This window comes from Pinus tabuliformis, chromosome 1_2, assembly GCF_031772625.1.
Source record: "Pinus tabuliformis cultivar Carrire ecotype Pingquan chromosome 1_2, CPIR1, whole genome shotgun sequence".
Lineage (NCBI taxonomy): Eukaryota > Viridiplantae > Streptophyta > Pinopsida > Pinales > Pinaceae > Pinus > Pinus tabuliformis.
The window spans coordinates 75,015,161-75,034,209 of NC_142298.1; positions in this window are offsets into that span (position 1 = coordinate 75,015,161).

Here is a 19,049-nt window from a genome sequence, read left to right on the forward strand (position 1 = left end):
TTTGCTGCAATCTTCTCACCTTCACAAAATAAAATAAAAAAATTACAAGCTTACAAATCTTCAGCAAAACTGTTCCTCTTCTTTCTTCGCATGCAAAAACTCCTTTCCGTAGGAAAACTTTTCCCTCTTTGATACCACTTGATGGGGACGAGATTTTGGGGTGAACCAAAATCCCATTTCCCCAATAAATCGTTCTTAAGGCTTGTGGGTTATGGGCCCACGAAGCCTATTAGAAACGCTTCTCACCTTTTCGTACAGCTGGGCCTCACTTGCCTCGTGGTCCAATGAATCTTTATTCTTTCCAAAAAACCTGTGAAAACAACACACCCTCCATTGCGCAATTCAGGTAGCAATGCATGACGGTGCTCTCCTCGTTCTCGGTCCACACACGCACCGTCTTCTTCAACAAGGATTTCTCTTGCGAGTGCTTTGCAGAATGAGTCACCCTGGGGAAGGGGTCCAGGGATTCTAGCTGCTGCATCCACAGTCTCTTTCTCGATGGCTTCGAATCTGGGACTTCTTGAGCGACATTATTTCCCTTGGACGCCGACTTCTTCTTCGGCGCGGGCTGCTCTTCGGCAAACACATCATATTTGGCTATTTTTGCGGCTACGCCCTTCTTGGTCTTCGAACTAGAGGGAATATTAGTGTTCGACTTCGACATGATCCTCTAGTTTCGAACTACAGACCTGTCCAAAAACTTGGGATTCTTCTCGACGGAAGGCGGAGCTGCGGGTTACTTCTCCTGTGCTGGGCGGGTGCTCATCTCCTCGTGCTTGGAGTTGGAATGGCTTACTTTTGCATGCAATCTCTGCTCCTTTGAATCGGAGTTGCTGCGGCTATGGCGTGAGTGATAGGCTTTGCCAGATTCGGAATCGCTGCTAATGTGGCTTGAGCAAGAGGCTTTGCTCTGGCCATTTGACAAAACCGCCATGGCTTTAGAAAATCCAAATCGCTAGCAAACAATTCAAACAAAAAAAAAATACACAGACACAAATTCACATAAGACGCATTTTCGTTATATACAGTCTCGATTACAATTTAAGGCATCTCTTCCTTAATCCCGTATTCTCTTGCAACTACATTGTATCTCCTTACTTACACTCTCTCACACGCACAAGTTTTTTCTTGATTCCGAACGAATTCTTAATATCTTGTTATACATACATGGAAGTTTTAACTGAATTTTAAACTGAAATTTGTTCACTAACTGAATTCTATTCACGGTTGGCCTGGTTGTCCACGTGTCTTCTTTCTCTAGTTTTTTTTTCCACTAAGGTGCTCGGATGCTCCTGCATCATAATCTTGCATAAATTTCCATTATTTTTCGGGCTAATTTGTGGGCTCTTTAGACTACGCTTTTAATAAGTCTATGTCTTAGTTTAACCACTTCCAAATGTAAATGGAGAGTAATGGGCAAAAGATAGATAATTTTTTTATCCAACAACCCTTTAGGGGGAATTGTTGAAAATGCAATAAGAAGTCTCAATTTTAATTTTGCCTTAATCAAATTGAGGAAATTCGAAATTCCACATCAGCAGACAACTTGGAGGAGTTAACTGAGGTGACATGGCTCTTGTCACTCAGTTAAGAACACTCAATTCGAGTTAATGAGTTGAAGTTCAGTTTGTTTGAGTTGATTCCTAAAAAAATAGGAGCCTAGCTTAGTTAATTCGAGTTAGGTGCATGAAGTTCAGTTGTGTGTAGTGATTCCTAAATTTTAGGAGCCTAGGTTGAGTTAATTTCAGTTGTAGCAATTTAATTCAGTTAAATTCAGTTATGGTCAGTTAAACTAGTTCTAATTATTGGAGGAACTAGTGGAAGGTCAAGTTGTGGAAGTGGAACTTCAACTACACTGAGTGATCAACCAGTTAACTCATCAATTAGCCTAAATTAATTGATGCATGTAGATAAGATAAGATAAGATAATTATATTTATATCCAACTAATGACCACAAAGTAGGTCAAAGGGATTTTTGAGTACAATGATGTCCATAAAATGTGGGAGAATCAAATGATCTCCTATAAAAAAAATACATTGCATGAATATAAAAGGTACAATGCAGGATCATAAAAGATACAATGTATGGAATGCCCTGACGAAGAGGATTAGACCCATCTCTCCTAACATCCGAGACTGACTGAAGAGCACTGGAAAAAATTCCACAAAGTTTGTTGGTCTGATGAACGATCAGTGGAGATATGGACTGTCCACTAACTCATTGCCTGGGGTTGTTTGTGCACTGCTGAGGTCTGGAGGACCTAGTCCGTCTTCCAGGGACGGATCTGGGACGATTTAGTTGCTAAGGTCTCGTGTGGCGGGGTGAGGTCCCATGGATCCTCACTGGTCTGGAGTCTAGATATGAAATGGTATCAATCGTTCTCTTTGTGCCCTTGTCTGAGGGTAATACTCTGAAAAATGTTGTGATCCTCTGTGTGGGGTCTGGTCTGATGGGAGGCTGAAGAATATGCACTTGGAACCTAAAAGCCTCCTACATATACAGGGCCAAACATCTCTGATTGGGATACTTGAAAAAGTCAGTGAGGGTCTAAGAGTCTCTGAACAAGCAATGGAACCTTCCTCTGATCTCGTAATAGATAGGGCATCCAAAAATGAAGTGCACCTCGGTCTCTACTTCCTGTAAATAGAGAATTCGAGGTACCAAGTTGAGATGGAGATTATAAGGCAGTGTACCACCAATTGTAGACTATTCCAATGTGTATAGTATAGGTGGTGCATGCAGTTAGAGGAAGAACCTAGAGGAATTGCACAATTCATTTGAAGGAATTTCCTAATAAATAGGGGCCTATTTCCTCTAGGAACAACGCAAGAAAATAGGAGCTTGGAGGACTTGAAAATTGGCCAAGTGTTGGCTAGAGTGAGTCAGGCAGAGATATAGACTACACACTTGCAAGTTGTGCTCAAGCTTGAGCAAACATATGTATTCATATCTATTTTTTTATTAATGAAATACAAATACGAAGGGGTTTTGAGCAGTTTCTCTCTCCTAGACAAATCTTTGTGCATGTATGATGTTTCCTTTTGGATGACTATGATTTGTGTTCTAGATTGTGAATTAACTTTCGCAGAACAGTAGAATAAAGTAACTTCGAGTCTTTTGATATAGTAAATTTCATGCGCAGATCGTAATTTTATAGACATTTTGTTATATAATTTATTTATAAAAAACAAAAAAACAAAATCAACATTTTTTTGACATCTAAAATGTGCTAGGCCCCTATTGATAGGCTGTGACATATTGAATTTTAACCTATTGATGGGGGAGTCGTCTAATGAGGCGAAGGAATTGCTCGGACGGCTAAAAGTGGCCGGAATCTAGGCAAAAAAATTTCAAAAAATCTTGTAGAGCCAGTGTTTGAATCATATTTTTGATGGTGGAAATGGATTTAGCACCATCAAAAACGTCTAGAACACCTAAAATTTTGAAGTTTAACAACTATAACTAGGATTTACAAAAATACTTGCCGGATTTTCTCTAAATATGACCAGAATTTCCATAACTTTCCGGGCAATTCCTCTGGCTAGTTAGACTACGACATTGATGGGTTGTGACATGTTGAATTTTGACCCTTGGTTTGGTTGGAGGAGGCCCTAACATCATGGAAAGCCAAGTAAGTAAATACATTTGACTATGTATCAACCAGAACAAAGACTGAGGTACAACACATAATTTGAGTTCAGAGTCCTTTTCACTGTGAATGGAAGGCAGTTGCTTTCGTTTCCATTGCTTGTGTGGTGGCAGAAGGAACACAACTATTCCATGAACTCCACATGTTTCAATGAAAGTTGACTGGCCAAGAAGGAATCTACCCTTGTTTGTTTTTTATTGGTATTCCCCTGTGCTACTTCTATCATCGACTAAGCTTAACAAAGTTTGGTTATTTCAGATCATTGAAAACATGGTGTTAGTCATTGTAGTACTGTTGGTTTAATTTAAGTGTCTGTTGAGCATCCTTGGGGCTTAGCTGCTGTTTTCAAGACCTACCTCGACATTCTAGAAGAGCCCACGAGTTATTTTCTTCATCAATTGGGGATTTTGACCGTAGATTTCAGGGAAATTTTACGCTGTAAATTACTGGGAAAATGGTAGATTTCAGGAAAAATCTATCAAATTCCAGCTTGGCTACTATAATGATATTTTCTCATTACTACTATTTTTATGTTTTATGATTAATTTCTTATGTGGTTATATTGAGGTGCAGAATCTATCCCTTGACACATTTCTTCACCAAAGAACAAAGTTGATCTTCATTCCGTTATTTTACTATGTATGTAAGATATTTGTGTGTATTTGTCACTGAGTCTATGTGTGCGTGCAAGTCCTGTCGTCGTCCTTTTTGAGCTATAATAGAATATGACCTATGAAGGCATCATCGGTCATCCTGTAAACCTGTTTGAGACTGACTATACAAATCCCTCCCTGCAAGTCCAACGAAATATTGTAAGGTTTTTAGGGCAATAATAAAGCACTAAAATTTCAACTTCTGTCCTTCAAAAAACAGGACTTTGTAGAGCAAGGCTTTGAGTCTTGGCCATGAAAAACTAGCTCTATGGTGCAAATTTGAGGAAATTTGTTTTGATTGTGGTGCGAATTAATATCATTCTCTTTGTGCTTAATGACAGGATTGGTAAGGCCAAAAATCGCTACTTTTTCCTATGATTTTTAGTGAGAAACTACAAGAGCTTAGAAGGACCTTCCGTATGCAGATATATGACAAAAGGTTGATGTCTTTAATATATTTTAAAGACTAGTCTCTAAGTTCTTCACATTGCATTTTGTGACGGCATATTATAGATAAGATAAGATAAGATAATTTTATTTATGTCCAACTAATGACCACAAAGTAGGTCAAAGGGACTGTTGAGTACATTGATGTATATACAAAGTGGGAGAACCAAACAGTCTCCTATAAAAGATACAATGCATGAAGTAAATCAACATCTGGCCCTAGCGGAGAAGATCCAGGAGCTAATAGGTCTGAGGATCAAACCCATTTCAACTAACATCTGAGGCTGAATGAATAACATTGAAGAAATTCAACAAAGTCTGTTAGAGCCGATGGCAAGTGCAGACTGTCCACTAAATCGTTTCCTGGGGGGGTTGACACACTATTGAATGTGGGAGGACCTAGTCTGTCTCCCAGGAACAAATCTAAGATAGAACTGTTATTGAGATCTCATGTGGCAGGGTGAGGTCCCCCGGATCCTCACTGATCTGGAGTCTGGATACATATTGGTATCAATCGATCTCTTGGTGCCCCTGTCTGAAGGTAGTACCCTAAAAAATGTCATGATCCTCTGTGTGGGGTCTGGTCTGATGGGAGGTAGAAGAATATGCGCTCGGAACCTAAGAGCCTCCTACATATATAGGGCTAAACATCTCTGATCGGGATACCTGAAAAATTCGGCAAGGGTCCGAGAATCTCTGAATAAGCAATGAAACCTTCCTCTGATCTCATAGAAGACAGGGCATCCAAGAATGAAGTGTACCTTAGTCTCGACTTCCTGTAAATGAAAAACCTGGCAGAGTCTATCTAGTCTATCCACTTGGTGGTCCGTCTCTACCCAAAGTATATGAAAACCTACTCTGAACTGGCCTAGAGGAATGCGAAGAGCATGCATCTAGTGGTGAAACGTAAACTAGGGTCGAACAATGAGCCCGTCTCTCAGCACCAAGAAGTGTTCAGCGTAGAAGGCCATCTTTGGGCGTAACCCTCTTGGAGGATTGACCCAGGTGACCTGGACGAACTACCTATAGATGTCCTCCCTGATGATCTTGTTTAGCTCTTGTCTAGTAGGTAAAAGGTGACTAGGAGCATCTAAGGAATATCGGAAAGGAGGGAGATGATCCAACTAAATTCCCATTGACTCTAAGAGATTTGAAACTCATGTAAACTGACATCTAGCTTGGCCTGAGCGAGTAGAACGAGCAATAGTCTCAGAAGAGAAATATGCCAAGTAAGGATATCGGTCCCTACTCTTTATCGAGTCTGCCAAGCCCTGAACACGATGCAAGAATGAAACCAATCTGAAGACCATCTCAAGCCGAAAGGGCTAAGCTCCAAACTCTACAAGGGTGATGTGCTGCGGCAACTATCAGTTTGCACCTAATGATGCAGTGAAGAAGAAGAATCTGGACTCTCTCAGCTGAAGCCCAGTCTGACTCAAGTAAAGACGGTCCCCAAATCTTTGAGCCATATAGAATAGTGGGATGGATCAAGGTGTCCATGAGGCTCATGTTGGACGAGATGTCCTGGAAGTGATGTCAAAAGCACTGTCTCTCGAGAAGGGCTAAGGATCCATATCCTTTGTTAATCTGAGGTTGAAGCGTTGGTCACAAATTGAAGCGGGGACCTGAGAATTGCACCCCCAAGTAAGTATACGTGTTGGTAATCTCAATCTCCTCCCCTCTGAATAGAAAGTGAAGGTCTGAGGTTTTCTTCACCCCATTAAAGATCATAACCTTGGTTTTACCCAAGTTGATCATCAGTTGTCGATGATCACAAAACAGAGCTAAGGCATCCAGCTGTCTCTGTAATCCTTATGGGGATGAAGAGAGGAGGACCACATCGTCAGCAAAGAGTAGAATAGATATCATAACATGGTGAAGAAGGCAGCCATTAGTGTCCTGGATATGCTCGTGTAGAAATGCTTCCAACTCATCAATGTAGATCCCAAACAAGGTAGGGGACAATGGACAACCCTGTTTAACCCCAATAGTGCTTCAAATGAAATTAGACATCCCATGGGCTGCGTGAAGACAACCTAGAACGGACTCATATAGGCGCATAATAGCAGTCAATAGGGTTGCAGATATGCCAATATCTTTGAGTCTCTAGAGCAAGGCCTCCCTCGAAACAGAGTCAAAATCTTTTCGAAAATCTACGAAACAATAGTAGACTTTCGAAGAGCGGTGTCATTCCTCCTCAATCACAACGCGAAGGGTGAAGATGTGGTCAATGGTCTGATGAGCCAGTTGAAAACCTGCCTGTCCCCTAGCTCTGAGTTGTCTCTGCTCAAGGTCACTGGAGAGCTTCCTATGTAGAACAGTAGCATACAACTTCGAGAACGTGTGACCACCATGATCGTTCTGTAGTTATTGGGATTTGAGCTGGACCCTGATTTGTGGATTGGATGGATGATGTGGTGTGACCATGTCAGTGTAAAACCTTCACGGACTACATGTTTGAAGAGATCAGCCAAGTAGCTAACCAAAACATGGAAACCATGCTTAAAGAACTCTGCTTGGTAGCCTTCCTCATCGGCTGCTTTGTTGTTGTTCATCACCCAAATGGCCTCTCTAATATCTCTGTCTGAGAATAGATAACATGAAGAGGGTGGGGTGGTAACATGAATTTGGGCCTGCTCGGGAATATTATAAAGGTTGGAAGTGTGAGAGAACATGGATGTAGGGTCGAGGTCAGGTGGAAGAGGGGAGCGTCGGGGAAGGATGGTACACCAGAATTGTTTAGGGGAGTGGGCAAGGAGATCTTTTGGCAAGGGACATCATAGTTATGAAAGGTGTTTTTGGAAGTCTGTTTTGGATGTCTTGTTAAATATTAAAGTAATCTGGCGGGTCGTGCACAAATTTGTACAGATTTTTAAAATAGTAAAGTTTCAGTCAGACCAAGGTGTGTGATAAAATCTTGCAGGAGATGCTAAATTACATTTTCAAAATATTCCCAAAGATGTAGGCTATATTTTAGAAAATGTATATTCATCATTGTAATTTTAAGAGATCGGATTTCAGAATCATGTTTAAATCATATATCATACAGAATCCCTCCCTACAGGTCCAATGAAATATTGTAAGGTTTTCAGGGCAATAATAAAGCACTAAAATTTCAACTTCCGTCCTTCAAAAAATAGGACTTTGTAGAGCAAGTCTTTGAGTCTTGGCCATGAAAACTAGCTCTATGGTGCAAACTTGGAGAAATTTGTTTTGATTGTGGTGCGAATTAATATCATTCTCTCTGTGCTTAATGACAGGATTGGTAAGGCCAAAAATCGCTACTTTTTTCTATGATTTTTAGTGAGAAACTACAAGAGCTTAGAAGGACCTTCCGTATGCAGATATATGACAAAAGGTTGATGTCTTTAATATATTTTAAAGACTAGTCTCTAAGTTCTTCGCATTGCATTTTGTGACGGCATATTATAGATAAGATAAGATAAGATAATTTTATTTATGTCCAACTAATGACCACAAAGTAGGTCAAAGGGATTGTTGAGTACATTGATGTATATACAAAGCGGGAGAACCAAACAGTCTCCTATAAAAGATACAATGCATGAAGTAAATCAACATCTGGCCCTAGCGGAGAAGATCCAGGAGCTAATAGATCTGAGGATAAAACCCATCTAAACTAACATCTGAGGCTGAATGAATAACATTGAAGAAATTCAACAAAGTTTGTTGGCCCGTTGAAGAGCCGATGGCAAGTGCAGACTGTCCACTAAATCGTTTCCTGTGGGGGTTGACACGCTATTGAATGTGGGAGGACCTAGTCTGTCTCCCAGGAACAAATCTAAGACAGAACTGTTGTTGAGATCTCATGTGGTAGGGTGAGGTCCCCCGGATCCTCACTAATCTGGAGTCTGGATACATATTGGTATCAATCGATCTCTTGGTGCCCTTGTCTAAAGGTAGTACCCTAAAAAATGTCGTGATCCTCTGTGTGGGGTCTGGTTTGATGGGAGGTCGAAGAATATGCGCTCGGAACCTAAGAGCCTCCTGCATATATAGGGCCAAACATCTTTGATCGGGATACCTGAAAAAGTCAGTGAGGGTCCGAGAATCTCTGAACAAGCAATGAAACCTTCCTCTGATCTCGTAGTAGACAGGGCATCCAAGAATGAAGTGTACCTCAGTCTCCACTTCCTGTAAATGACAAACCTTGCAGAGTCTGTCTAGTCTATCGACTTGGTGGTATGTCTTTACCCAAAGTATATGAGAACCTACTTTGAACTGGCCTAGAGGAATGCGAAGAGCATGCATCTAGTGGTGAAACTTATACTAGGGTCGAACAATGAGCCCGTCTCTCAGCGCCAAGAAGTGTTCAGCATAGAAGGCCATCTTTGGGCACAACCCTCTTGGAGGATTGACCCAGGTGACTTGGACGAATTGACTATAGATGTCCTCCTTGATGATCTTGTTTAGCTTTGGTCTAGTAGGTAAAAGGTGACCAGGAGCATCTAAGGAATATCGGAAAGGAGGGAGACGATCCAACTGAATTCCCACTGACTCTAAGAGATTTGAAACTCCTGTAAACCAACATCTGGCTTAGCCTGAGGGAGTAGAACGGGCAATAGTCTTAGAAGAGCAATATGCCAAGTAAGGATATTGTTCCCTACTCTTTATCGAGTCTGCCAAGCCCTGGACACGATGCAAGAATGAAACCAATCTGAAGACCATCTCAAGCCGAAAGGGCTAAGCTCCAAACTCTGCAAGGGTGATGTGCTGCGGCAACTGTCAGTTTCCACCTAATGATGCGGTGAAGAAGAAGAATCTGGACTCTCTCAGCTGAAGCCCAGTCTGACTCAAGTAAAGATGGTCCCCAAATCTTTGAGCCATATAGAATAGTGGGACAGATCAAGGTGTCCATGAGGCTCATCTTGGACGAGATGTCCTGGAAGTGATGTCAAAAGCACTGTCTCTCGAGAAGGGCTAAGGATCCATATCCTTTGTTGATCTGAGGTTGAAGCGCTGGTCACAAACTGAAGCGGGGACCTGAGAATTGCACCCCCAAGTAAGTATACGTGTTGGTGATCTCAATCTCCTCCCCTCTGAATAGAAAGTGAAGGTCTGAGGTTTTCTTCACCCCATTAAAGATCATAACCTTGGTTTTACCCAGGTTGACCGTCAGCTGTCAATGATCACAAAACAGAGCTAAGGCATCTAGCTGCCTCTGTAATCCTTATGGGGATGAAGAGAGGAGGACCACATCGTCAACAAAGAGTAGAATAGATATCATAACATGGTGAAGAAGGCAGCCATCAGTGTCCTGGATATGGTCGTGTAGAAATGCTTCGAACTCATCAATGTAGATCCCAAACAAGGTAGGGGACAATGGAAAACCCTATTTAACCCCAATAGTGCTTCAAATGAAATTAGACATCCCATGGGCTGCGTGAAGATGACCCAGAACATACTCATATAGGCGCATAATAGCAGTCAATAGGGTTGCGGAGATGCCAATATCTCTGAGTCTCTGGAGCAAGGCCTCCCTCGGAACAGAGTCAAAATCTTTCCGAAAATCTACGAAACAACAGTAGACTTTCGAAGAGCGGTTTCATTCCTCCTCAATCACAGCGCGAAGGGTGAAGATGTGGTTAATGGTCTGATGAGCCGGTCAAAAACCTGTCTGTCCCCTAGCTCTGAGTTGTCTCTGCTCAAGGTCACTGGAGAGCTTCCTATGTAGAACAATAGCATACAACTTCGAGAACGTGTGACCCACCATGATCGTTATGTAGTTATTGGGATTTGAGCTGGACCCTGATTTGTGGATTGGATGGATGATGTGGTGTGACCATGTCAGTGGAAAACCTTCATGGACTACATGTTTGAAGAGATCAGCCAAGTAGCTAACCAAAACACAGAAACCGTGCTTAAAGAACTCTGCTTGGTAGCCTTCCTCATCGGCTGCTTTGCTGTTGTTCATCACCCAAATGGCCTCTCTAATATCTCTGTCTGAGAATAGATAACATGAAGACGGTGGGGTGGTAACATGAATTTGTGCCTGCCTGGGAATATCATAAAGGTTGGAAGTGTGAGAGAACATGGATGTAGGGTCGAGGTCAGGTGGAAGAGGGGAGTTTCAGGGAAGGATGGTACGCCAGAATTGTTTAGGGGAGTGAGCAAGGAGAGCTTTTGGCAAGGGACATCATAGTTATGAAAGGTGTTTTTGGAAGTCTGTTTTGGATGTCTTGTTACATATTAAAGTAATCTGGCGGGTCGTGCACAAAGTTGTACAGATTTTTAAAATAGTAAAGTTTCAGTCAGACCAAGGTGTGTGATAAAATCTTGCAAGAGATGCTAAATTACAGTTTCAAAATATTCCCAAAGATGTAGGCTGTATTTTAGAAAATGTATATTCATCATTGCAATTTTAAGATATCGGATTTCAGAATCGTGTTTAAATCGTATATCATACATTTTTTCCATTATTAGTCCTTTGTTACTGCCCACTAGTGACATATATCAATAAGAAAAATATTGCACATCTTACTTAGAAACTTGTTGTATTGTAGACTGTGCTTGTTCTTGTTTCAACAAACACAATTATTTTTGAGTCTAGTGCTTGTTGAGAATATGTTCGTCTTTTGAGAAATCATTGACTGTCCTCCACAAAATCCTAGGTCCAGAGAACTAAGAATTTGTCAAAGTCTCTCCCAAAATTTAAGAGCATTCAAAGGAATGGTAACCTTAGCAAGTATTCAAGAGTGTATTCATTAGGAGATGGCCTGTATTATAGGTTTACTATATATGCCTTTTCTAACGAGGATCTTGAGTCCTTGTCTGTTATTTTATAAACATTTCCTTTGTGTTGTTTTTATATCTTCAGAAGGCCTTTTGCATATATTAGTAGCTTGCATATAGGAGAAGAAGTTCACTTTAGGTGGTTGTTTAAGAGGAACAATTAATATGACTTCTTTACTAAGTGTTTTGGTTGAGGGGTCGAGGGGCCGAAGGGCCAAGGTGGGTTCCTTCTCTTAAGTTACACAACTTTCCCTTTTGTAGAGGATCAAAATGTAAATTTGTTGTAACCTGAAGACTCTGCTCAGATCCTCCAATTTTGCTTTGAATCTCAGCGTAAGTTACAAATGGTGAGCCTGCTGCCTGAGGGATTACAATAAGACTTTTTCCATATACAGCCCGGAATCCTATTGATGCTTAAGACTCTCCTTTTCTTACAATTTTGTCTATAAAGGTCGTTCTCCCGAGGTTCACCAATCCCTTGGGTTTTGTGGATTTAGGTGGGGGATTTTGATCTTTTACTATCTTTCTATTCCAAGTCATTCATAAAAACCTATTCCTATTTAAGCTCTAAGCTTTTGCTAAAAAGAGGGCCGGTAAGCAAGCACTTTACTTGCTAGGTACGCAGTTTCTTACCTCCCATTTTTAAAACCCAATTCTTTTTCAAAAAGATAAAAAGGAAATCACTTTGAAACGCTCTCCTTGACAACGACACCAAAATGTTGGTGCACTAAGATGTCTTTTTTACATGCAATCTTAATTCCTACATTAATTGTCAACTCAAGGCAAGTCTTTTTATTTCAAGAGTGTCAACACTATATATGTAGTGAATTCAGAGGTTAACTAATAACAAATCATTGTAATTGCTAATGACTATCTTTCCAAACTCAATCCAAACAATTATGAAAGAAGTAACTCTGAAAGAAGTTCATAACATACTTTGCAATTCTACTTAACCTATCATGAAAGCAAATGAATCTAAATACAACTATAAAGAATCACACTTGGCAATCTTAAATGGAATTGAAACTAACTCACTCAATCATTAAAGAGAACTATGACAATTGAACAACAAATCCCAATTGAACAACAACTGATAATTGAACAGAAAATGATAATAGGACAACAAATGATATATTGAATAGCAAATAACTATATTTCTGAAAGTGATCAATTCTATCTCTAAAATCTATGATAACATTACTTGGAATGAATTAGTGATCTAATGTCGGCACTAGCATAACCAATCCAACCAAAAGCATTACTCATATATAACACATGACTAAATTTGAATCTCAAATGAACATCAAAATAAAATCGAATCGACAATCCTCATGATAATCGAAATGATATTAATTTAACATTAACAAACAGTAAAGAATGAAATAGAAAAGATTATAGCAAATGCGACGTAGTAGATCTTCTCTTGACTGGGTCCAAAGTCGCCAGAAGTCTTCGCTATGAGATACTCAGAATATAATTATGGTTTAAACGCAGTCTTCTTCATTAAAACAAATAACAGAGTTACATCATCACCAAAGTAACAATATTATATGTCCAAAATAATAATTATAAACTGTGAATTTCTGAACTAGTCGTGCAGTTTGCCTTTGGTCCTTATATATAACAATTATAAAATTAAATAGATAAAAGTGAATCCTCAAGAGTAGGGGATTCTGAGGATTTCGCAATACTCGATCTGATTCTGTCATAAAATAGCATTGGTCCGCCTGGTCTTCCGTTGTCCTACCTTGCCTCCGATGCTATCTTTTTCCTTTATGAGATGTTGTTGTTTTTTCAATTGAACAACTATCATCCAATTCACATCTTCTGCACATAAAGATAATAAAAATCAGTTTTTCCTGCTTAGATTCATTTAATTTGTTACCGATTACTTTTACCCAACTTTAACTCTTATTTCGTCTACTTTTACCCATAAACAAAGATAATCATGTGAGGATGAGTGCTAAATAAAGATATTACCAAGGAGAAAACATACCTTTTTCTTGACCCAACAATTGTTGACTCATACATCCTTTAATTCTTCGTACTTTCTTATCGAAGAAACTCCATATCGCAACTTCATAGTGGTGTAGTGTTTCAATACTTCTCAGTCCCGGTGTCTTTAGCTCCTCTGACGCTGAGCTCCTTGATTATTTCTCCTCCATGGGACCATGAGTTGTGACCTGCAACTTAACATTGAGGTGTTGAGGCATTTTGTTCCTACTGGGGGCCAATCTTCCTTTTCTACTACCTTGTGCCCTTGTTTCTTTGTATTTATATGACCAAGAGCCAACCCAATATCAGAAGTCCCCTCCATCAAAACTTTTCAATAACCATTTGTTCTAGAGTTTTGATATCTTAATTTTCCGATATGTCGAGCTCTGATATGACATCATCACTCCACGTGGAATCTTTATAGAGATGACACGTGTCACCTTGATCTGGCACACTTGGGCACCCAATATCGTTGAATCAACATGCCACGTAACCTGTCGTACTATTACGTCATGCTGACGTCAAATTACATTGTAGCTGATCAAAATCAATTTCATGTTGCCATGTGTCCTGTTGGGAGGAGAGAGAAGAGGACCCTCTAACCCTTGGATTTGCAACAAAATCCTTTGTTAATCTTATTTGGCATTACTCAGCACTTTTAATACTATTGGAACTTCTTAGTGTACCACATTTGAGAAGTTTTGATACCCTGTTGTCACGGTCCTCTGATATTCCAATATGACGATACACTGACCTCTGATATTTCGATGCACTGATACGCTGACCTCTGATATTTCGATGCGCTGATACGCTGACCTCTGATATTTCGATGCGTTGATGACTGGTGTCCAGATCGCCGATATGATGATGTGTTGATATTTGGAACCTCCAATACACTGATACGCTGACATGCTAACCTCCGACATTTCGATCCCTAATGACTAGTATCCAGATTTAGTATATCACGAAACTCTGATATGTCGATATTCCTTCCTTCCTAAGGCTTCACAACCATGAACTTCAGCAGACCATATCTTTTGATCCAGGAATCCATTTCTGAACTTCCGCATATTGTAGGCAAAATTTTCCAGAGAACTTTGCATTGGATGGGGTCTGATGTAGTATTTGAGTACATTTTCTACATATGAGATGGATGTAAATATTTCTACTCCTTGACTTTTCTTTACTTTGTGCTTGGGCAGCTGAACTCTCAATCACCAGGGTGACCATTTTATGGCTTCTTCAGTAAGCCTTCTACTGTGATGATTCTCTACAAGAACCCTGTAACTACCATGGATTTCCATCTGGACCATCACTCTAATCCTCATTTTTTGGCTTCTTTAGTAAGCCTACTACTGTGATGATTTTCTATAAAGCACTTCAACAACCATGGGATTCCTCCCAAACACCTAATCATCATTCTGACCCTTGTTTGAAATCAATTCCAACACTTACATAGCCACCCATTCAACATCAGATGTCCAACAATCTCCCCCTGAGGCAAGGCATCAATGCCAACACTTACAAAACCACCCATTCAACATAAAATGTCCAACAAAAATATCAGTTGCAACTACTGCCTCTAATAGTTAGAATCAATCTTCTGGGCAAATCAAATTTTTTGCACCCCTGTAACTGAAAATTGAACTGTTGCCCCAACAATTTGGCTTGCCTCTTTGAGCACTGCATTGTCTCTAGAATTTCGGCTTACTACTCCTCCTGAGTAGCGAAATTCTTTATTCCACTTATGAGCTTCTCGGCTGATCACTTATGCTCTGATACTATGTGAAAATTCCAAAACTGGAATCATATTAGGGCAACTGGAATTTATTTTTCTAATTGTTAATTATTTTAACAATTTATCTGCTATGAAAAATATCAAATAAATCACACTAAAACCTTCACAAATAAAATACTGCGGAAATAATAGGACTAGAATCTGAGAAAATACTAGAAAAACCTAACTTCGGAAAATCAGTGCAGCAGTGGAGGATTTTATTATTATCCAGTAGTGAAAAATATGAGTACAATCTAGATGCCTAAAAATGGAAGTCCACAACATGAAAATTTGGGAAAAATTATTGAAGGGTATTACCCTTCCTCCACAAGCAACCCTGACACAACTTACCTTCATAAAATTGGCCATCCAAACCCTAACGTGAGCCCTTCTGCACTACCTCTGGCCTGTCTCCCACACATGTGGATCGAATCTACCCCTGATGAAGTCGTTCTTCCTATCTCTACTAAGGAAATCATCTCTCCGACTCTCTGGAAGATTTTCCTGGCCTCTGGAACTCAGAACAAATTTTTCCTCACCTAAATCAAACTTCCTTTCTGAATCAACTGTGTAGTCCTCTATGCTGCCTCACTGGGGATAATTAGGACCTCTTGCTACTGCCCTTCTGAAGCAACTGTGTAGTCCTCTATGCTGCCTCATTGGGAATAACTTGGCCCTCTTGCTACTGCCTCTTCGGATCTAGATAACTTCCTCTGGATCACTATCCCTTCCCCTCACTATCTCTTTGTATGTTTTTCTGTAGATTCAACAACTCAAGTAATTTTCTAAAACAGGAGACAAGAATCTACTCTACTCTTCTCAACGGAAACCAAAAATGATCGATGAAAACAATAAGCAGAAAGAGGAAGAATATCAATGGCACATAACACAATATTTCTTTGGGGAAAGCAACTGCTCAAAACCCCTACTATCTATATTGCATTAACCAAAAGATATTATAAGAAAATACAATTCTTGTACTCACTAGAACAGTTTCTGCACAAGTATGATCTAATTCTCTGCCTCATAAGCGAGCTCAAGCCAACACTTAGCCAAATTTGTTGCCTGCCAAGCCCCTACTTCCTTTCACAATTCCTAGAGGAATTAGCCCATATTTAATTGGGAAATCCTTCTTCCATAACTATGCAATCCAAACTTAGGTCCTCAACTGATTGCATGCACCATCTGTACACCTCGAAAAATTATACGACTGATAATACACTATCCCTGCACTCTAGTCTCAATTGGGTCTTCTTATAAACTAGACCTCTACTAGTTCCTCCAATAGTTAGAACTAGTTTAACTGACTATAAATCAGTTGGACTGAGTTATCTAATTACAACTCCAATGAACTCAATCTGGACCCCTAAAATGTAGGGATCACACTTACATGACTACAGATAAACTTCCAACTCGAATTTCCAAAGTCAATTAAGTCAATTTAACTTAATTAACTATTTACAAGTTGCTATGAGAATAGAATTCGATTTTAATTAACAATTTAATTCAAGGACAAATTAAATTGGAATTTATTGTTGCCATTTTTAAAAGTTCCTCTCAACAAGAAAGGGATTATCATCTACCCTGATCTTGTCTTTCTGAAACTTGAATTTAAATATTGACAATGCCTTTGTCAAAATGTCTGCATCCTGCTCCTTTGTGGGAATGTACTCCAACAACATAATCCTCCTCTTCACACAATCTCGAAGATGATGATACCAGATATCAATATGCTTGGACCGATCATGAAAAACTAGATTTTCAGAGAGTTTGATACAACTCTGATTTTCACAATAAATCATAGTTGGATTCATCTGTTGACCAAACAAAACAACTAGAATCTTCCTCATCCAGATAGCCTCACAAGCTGCTTGACTAGCAACCATGTACTATGTCTTTGTTGAACTAAGTTCAACTGATATCTATTTCATGTTGTACCAAGAAACAACTGTTGAGCCAATACTGAAGATCCCTCCTAATGTTCTCTTCTTGTCGGATGGACTCCCTGCCCAATCTGCATCGGTGAAGCCTTGAAGATTCACTCCCTCTATCCGACTGTACAACAATCCATATTGAGTAGTGCCTCTGAGGTATCTCAACACATGCTTGGCCGCATTCCAATACATATTGGTTGGCCTAACCATCGCTTGACTAAGTTGGTTAATTGCATAACACATGTCTGGTCGTGTGTTCACCAAATACATGAGTGAACCCACAAGCTGTCTGTAAACAATAGCTTCCACTACTTCACTTGAAGTAGCATCCTTCTTCCTCCAGTTACCTGCTAGAGGAGTCTCCATGGGTTTACTTCTCTCCATGCAGAAACCCCTGAGTATCTCGTTGGCATCCTTTCCTTGAGAGACAAATAGTTCCCCATCACCTTGCCATACTTACATGCCCAAAAAGTAGTGCATGAGGCCCAAGTCCTTCATTTCAAACTCTCTTGCAAAATCCTATTTGCAAGACTTGATCAACTTATATCCACCTACCAGAATCAAATCGTCGACATATCAAACAATAATAAAAAATTTACCTTCCACCACAATATGGTACAAGTTTGCATCTGCTTCACTTTTGGTTAAGCCCAACCTGGTGAAGTAGCTATCGATCATGGTGTACCAAGCACGGGGTGCTTGCTTCAGCCCATACAATGCTCGCTTGAGTCAGCACACGTGACTAACGGTCAAAGGTCTCAAAACCTTCATGCTGCTCAATATACACCTCTTCCTCAATCATGCCATTAAGGAAGGTTGTCTTTACATCCATCTGATGTATCTTCCAACCCACCTGCGCTGACAGTGCCAAAATGGATATGATTGATGGGTACCTTGCAATAGGAGCAAAGGTGTCATCGTAATCAATCCCCTCTACGTGAGAAAAACCTCGGGCCACAAACCTGGCCTTATGTTTCTCCACACTACCATCTGTTGCTTTCTTTCCCTTGTAAAGCCATTGGGAAATCACCACTGAATTGTATGCCGGTCTTGGGACCACATCCAAAACACTGTTACGAACAATGGAGTCATACCCCTCCACCATGGCATCATCCCCAATTGGTTATTGCACTGCCTCCTCAAAAGAATATTGTTTTGTCTCAACACATTCTCTCATAAGAGCTGTGTATCTAGTGTACCTCTCAAGTGACCTCCTCTGCCTGCGTTGTGATGTGGGTGCTCCCACATTCTCTCTCGCATCATGCAATAACCTATCAGCCTCTCTGGTGATCTTTCTCCCATCTCTGGAAGACTCTGCCTAAGTGGATGTCTCCACTCTTGGATCCTCTGCATGTGGTTGCTCCACAACAATATGAGGTTCCTCCTTAGGAGCTAAAATCTCCTCAACCGCATGTAGCTGAAGCTCCCTCTCAAGGGAACATCTCATGGCCTTCTCTTCATCGAAATTTACATCCCTGTGAACCACTATCATCTTGTTGGTCGGAAGTACACCCGATAGTTGTGAGGTGTATCAGTGTACCCCACAAATATCCCCAACACTATTGTCGGCTCAAGCTTATCCGTGCATCTTTGGTCACATGGAAATATACCGATGATCCAAAAATCCTGAAGTGACCCACATCTGGTCTTTTCCCTAAGAAAGCCTCCTCTAATGTACTCATCCCAAGAATTCGTTGAGGGCTTTTGTTCTGCAAATAAATAGTTGTGCTGCATGCCTCAACCCACAAGTGTAGTGGTAGGCCCTGATCATGTAACATCACCCGTGTTTCCCTACAATGCTTCTATTATTCCTTTCAACCACCCCATTCTGTTGTGGGTTAT